Here is a 5,819-nt window from a genome sequence, read left to right on the forward strand (position 1 = left end):
TCAATATGCCCTGCCGCCTTCAAAGATCGATGCACATGCACCCCCAGGTCCCTCTGTTCCTGCACACTCTTCAGAACTGTGCCATTAAGTATGCATTGCCTCTCCCTATTCCTTCTGTCAAAATGCATCACCTCACACTTAACAGTATTAAATTCCATCCGTCACCTCTGCTCATTCTGCTAGCCATTCTATGTCCTATTGCAGGCGATTCATATCATCCTCACTGTTTGCCTCACCTCCAAGTTTGGAATTGTCAGCAAATTTTGAGATTCTGCTCCGTATTCCAAGATCCACATATTTTATACATAGCAAGAAAAGCAGTGATCCCAGCACTGACCCTCGGGGAACATCACTGTCTTCCATCCCCCAGTCTGAAAAGAAACCATTTACTGCAACTTGCTTGTTTCTGCCCTTAAGTCAATTTTTCTAACCAATTGGAAGCTGACCCTCCTATTCCACGAGCCTCAATCTTGTTAACCAGCCTTTTATGTGATACCTTATCAAATGCTTTCATAAAATCCATAGAAACAGCACCCACTGTATTTCCTTCATCAAACTTCTCTGCTCCTTCATCCAAAGATTCAATTAGATTAGTGAAGCATGATCTGCCTTTTACAAATCCATGCTGGCTATCCTTAATTAACTCAAACCTCTCTAAATGTCCATTGATATTTTCCCTGATTATCATTTCTGAAACCTTACCCAGCATTGATGTTAAATTAACTTGCATGGAGTTGCTTGGACTGTCCTTACACCCTTTCTTGAATAAGGGTGTTATTTGCCACTCTCCAATCCCCTTTTCCGGGGATGATTGGAAGATTATGGCAAGCACTTCCTGGAGGGTGTCTGGAGCGGTGGCAGACCTGCAAGGAATCAACTACCGGGGAGTGAATAAAGTGAGACCCAGGCTCGCGGCCTTCAGCTGCCTGGAGGGGGGTCGGAGAGGCAGCGGATCCAGCGAGGAACCACAATTCAGGGAGAATGAGAAGGTCCTTGTGAGGGGACAGAGAAGATTAAGTTGCGGGTTTATCAGTTTATAAGCACGTGCAGAGCCAAGGAACGGTGCCGGGGAAGATCCAATAATAGAAAGCTGCAATCGGTTGTCAGGCAGGAGTGATAAAATGACAGAAGCGATGATGGTGCAAAGCAAATAAAAGGGTAACAACAAGTAGCATTTATTAAGCATAGATACCAGGAGTGGGGATCGAACCCACGTAGACATTCGTCTATTGGATCTTGAATCCAACGCCTTAACCACTCGGCCATCCTGGTACATTAGCCAAATAATGAAAATGAAATTTAATGTGATCCGGGTGCCATCTAGCCTTTCACAAAATCCAATTATGACGCCTCTCCCATGCTAAATTGGACCCTTCATTATTTATGAACCTCAATCGGATCACCCCTCAGTCTAGGTTTCTCTAAGGTGCAGGGTCCCAACTCTTTTAGTCTAACTTGATAACGAAGATGTCTTATACTGGGAATTAGTTTAATGTCTCTCCTCTGTACCCTTTCCAAGGCCTCAATATCATCCATCATGTGAGGAGACCAAGACTGGATACAATATTCCAAGTGAGTCCTGACCAAGGTTTCATAAAAGGACAAATTCGGGACATCTCAGATACTGAAGGAGTCCGTGTCCAGAAGCAGCAAGACCTGGACAACGTTCAGGCTTGGGCTGCTAAGTAGCAAGTAACAGTCACACCACATAAGTACCAGGCAATGACCATCTCCAACAAGAGAGAATGTAACCATTTCCCTTTGACGTTCAACAGCATTACCATCGCTGAATCCCCCCCGCCCCACCATCAACATCCTGGGGGTTACCATTGACAGAAGCTTAACTGGACCATTCATATAAATACTGTGGCTACAAGGGTAAAACAGATGGTGGGAATTCTGCAATGAGTAATTCAGCTCAAGGCACCAGGTGAAATGCTCATTTAGGAGAGCTGGAGAATTGAACTTGTCAGGTGTGCAGAAAAGTGGCAAATTAAATTCAACTTGGAGAAGTGTGAGGTGATGCATTTGGTGAGGTCAAAAAAGGCAAAGGAATACACAATTAATGGGTGAATGCTGATCGGTGTCGATGAAGTGAGAGACCTTGAAGTGAATGTCCACAGATACCTGAAAGTAGCAGGACAGGTTGATAAGTTGGTTGAGAAGGCTTATGGAATCCTTTCCTTTATTAGCCGATGTATAGAATATAAGAAAAGGGAGGTTATTCTGGAACTGTATCAATCATTAGTTAGGCCACAACTTGAGTTCTGTGTGCAGTTCTGGTCACCTCATTCCAGAAATGATGTAATTGCACGAGAGAGGTTACAGAGGAGATTTACGAGGATGTTGCCAGGACTGGAAAAATGCAGCTATGAGGAAAGACTGGATAGACTGGGTTTGTTCTCCTTGGAACAGAGGAGGCTGTTGGGAGATTTGATTGAAACATACAAAATTGTGAGGGGCCTGGATAGAATGGATGGGAAGGGTCTATTTACCTTATCGGAGAGGTCAGTGATGAGGGGGCATAGATTTAAAGTGATTTGTCGAAAGATGAGAGGGGAGATGAGGAAATGTTTTTTTCAACCAGAGGGTGTGAAGGGTCTGGAACTCACTGCCTGTGAGGGTAGTTGAGGCAGAAACCCTCAACTCATTTAAAAGGAGTCTGGAGATGCACCTCAAGTGCCTGAACCGGCAGGGTTACGGACCAAATGCTGGAAAATGGGATTCGGCTGGGTGGCTCATTTTTGTCCTTCCTGTGCTGTAAACTTTCTATGTTCTATGTTTTATGATTCTTTGCAGAAACGATTCTGTGATTCTTGACTCTCTAAAACTTGTCCACCATCTACAAGGCACAAGCCAGGATGAGTACAGCTCCAACAACACTCCAGAAACTCAACAATATTCAGGACAAAGTAGCCCACTGGATTGTCACCCCATTTACCACATTAAACATTCACTCCCTTCACCACTGACGCACAGTGGCAGTAGTGTGTACCATCTACCAGATGCACTGCTGCAACTCGCGAAGGCTCCTTTGACGGCAACTTCCAAACTGAAGACCTCCAACACGTTGAAGTACAAGGGCAGCAGATGCATGGAAACACCACCATTTGCAAGTTCCTCTCCAAGTACACACCATCTGATCTGCAGATATATCGCTGTTCATTCACTGATGCTGGGTCAAAATCCTGGATCTCCCTTCCTCACAGCACTGTGGGTGTACCTACACCACATGGTGTGCAGCAATTCGAGAAGGGAGCTCAAGGACAATTAGGGATGGGTAACAAATTCTGGCCTTGCCAGCGGCGCTCACATCCCATGAAAGAATATGCCTCATTTTATACTCAATTGTCCTCTGAATGCAGCCCAACCCTCTATTTGCTCCAGCTATCACTTCACAGCATTGCTGCTGTACCTTTAGAGATCTGTGCACGAGAACATCCAGATCTCTGCTCAAAATTATTTTCTTTTTCCACCTACTTTCATGTTTTTCACTGAAGGGTGTATGAATGTTGAGCATTCACCCTGTCCACATGAATAACACTGCACTTACCCAAATTAAACATCATTTACCAGTCATGAACCCTATCTCCCAACACATTAAAATCAGCCTGAAACAGTCGAGTATCGTCTACAGTCTGAACACTCACACAGATCTTCAAATCATCTGTAAATTTACAAACCGTGTTCCTGACACCTGCATCCAGATCATTGATCAAAATAGTAAAGAGCAACAGTCCCAACACCGATCCCTGTGAGAAACCACTGGTGACTGGTCTCCAAACAGATCCAGATCCATCTGTAACTACTTTCTGCCTCTGTCCTGCCAGTTAGTTCCCAATTCAGATCAATATATTACCACTGATACCAGGCACTTTCAACTTGCAGAGAAGCCTCTTGAGTGGAACTTTATCAAAATCTTTTGGATGAGATCAGCTAATTGAACTCAGGCCGGAGATTAGGCCGAGGCCCGTCCTGCTCTGTGTGGGTCTCAGGACCAAACAAGGAGCGATCAGTTCACTGAGCACAGACCCTTCCTGCTCTATATGCTGCTCCAGGACCTGTTCTGCTGCCTCTGCTGCACAGGTCATGTTCTGCTGCCTCGACTGCCTGATAGTTAAGGAGCTGAATGCGAGCCTGCAGCAGCCATGGCTGAAGGAAGACACCGGGTGGCCCCACGGTTTAGCGATGCCTCCCTGCAGGTTCTCCTCCAGGCTGCAAGGGAAAGGTAGAAGGTCCTCTTCCCCAGGGATGGGAGGAGGAATCCTGCCCGCCTGACCAAGCAAGGCTGGCTGAAGATAGCGGGGGAGGTCAGTAGCCCTGGGGTCACCCCCAGGACATGGATCCAGTGCAGGAAGTGGGTCAATGACCGGATCCGGGCTGCTCAGGTGAAAACTCCAAACACTTTGGACCCTATGGACATTGCATGTGGCAGAGTGCGAGGGAGTGTTTGGTCGAAAGGGAGTGACAACCCAGTCATGTGTATTGGGGAAGGGCAGCAGGACATGCTGCCTGAGGCTTGGCTGCATCTCGGTGAGAGGTGCACGTCAGTCATTGTAGAACCTCACACAATCCCTCGAGAGGGGGCCACATGCAGGAGGCATATGTGTGTCCACATCATGGACTGCTGGACTATCACCATCAGAGATGTTGGGCTTGTCCCCGCTGGGAGACTAACTTTGTTCATCATTGTGTCTGCAGGAGAAGACATCCCACAATCGGAAAGAGCGTGTCAAGACTGGCAGTGGATGCCTTATCTCCATGTCCTCATCCCGATGGAGGAGGAGGCCATGGAACTGGCCGGGCAGCAAAGCAGCTGCTCCATAGCTGATGGAGAGACAGGGTCACCAACCAAGAGAGTGAGTGAACATCTCCTGGGGCACAAGGGAGCATCTGCTGCAAAGGAGCCACACTGCTCAGCTGTTCACCACTGCATCAATGGAGCTGCACAGTAGGGGTGGTTGGAATGTCACGATGGGAAGACCCTAACCCTTCAATGTCTCTGTTTTCTCATGCAAGTCTGGATGAAACACAAGGGCGAAGAGCTAGAGAGACTGGGGGACAGACAGACACCTCTGAGGAGCCATCCAGCTCCTCAGAGGGTCCACCGTCACATCATTCCCCCACATCCTCCAACAGCACAGAAACTCTCACTCGGTGGGTATCCACTCGCTGTTAGATTCGGGCTCACAAGCTGGTGAGCACATCACAGACAGGCCCAGGCAGCTGACGGAGGCTGTGACAGCCGAGGCCACTGACAGTCGGAGGACTGTGGGAGGCCAGGCCCATGCTGAGCCCCAGGTTGATGACGTGCCTCTGGTGTCATCAGCAACACGGGAAATGCTGCAGCTGCAGCAAGAAGTCAGGCAACATCTGGCAGAGCTGCCAGAAACTATGTGTACCCAAGCAAGGATGATGGAGGAGTCCATCCAGGCCTTGGGTGCTGTACTGTCTCTGATGGGGGTGCATCTGGCTTCCTCCATTGAGAGATTGGTGACTCTGATTGACAGCCAGATCCAGCAGACCAATCAGTGGCTGCCGGAGATGTGCGCAGACCTGCACTCCATCGCTTTGTCCATGAGCTCCATCCAGCGCTGACAAGGCGAGAGGGGAACGAGGCACCTGAACACTTCACCAGGGCCACGTCCCTCTCAGGTCAGCAGCGAGGTACAAGTGTGTATTGTAACCGGGGAGGAGCAGATGGCTGCTACAGTTGGGATCTCCTCTCAGGGTGCTCCTGGTGTGGACAGTAGCTCCAAAGCCCCTCTGCCAGTGACAACAGTGCCTCCATCATCCTCATTGACAGAGGGGATACCGGT

General features: G+C 48.4%; 1 non-coding gene across 1 annotated transcript; it reads right to left on the bottom strand.

Annotated features, from left to right (window-relative positions):
• Positions 1 to 1,189: 1,189 nt before the first annotated feature.
• Positions 1,190 to 1,272, bottom strand: trnal-caa (transfer RNA leucine (anticodon CAA)). The gene has a single exon. It is a non-coding gene; the product is annotated as a tRNA-Leu (tRNA).
• Positions 1,273 to 5,819: the final 4,547 nt, after the last annotated feature.

This window comes from Heterodontus francisci, unplaced genomic scaffold, assembly GCF_036365525.1.
Source record: "Heterodontus francisci isolate sHetFra1 unplaced genomic scaffold, sHetFra1.hap1 HAP1_SCAFFOLD_421, whole genome shotgun sequence".
Classification (NCBI taxonomy): domain Eukaryota; kingdom Metazoa; phylum Chordata; class Chondrichthyes; order Heterodontiformes; family Heterodontidae; genus Heterodontus; species Heterodontus francisci.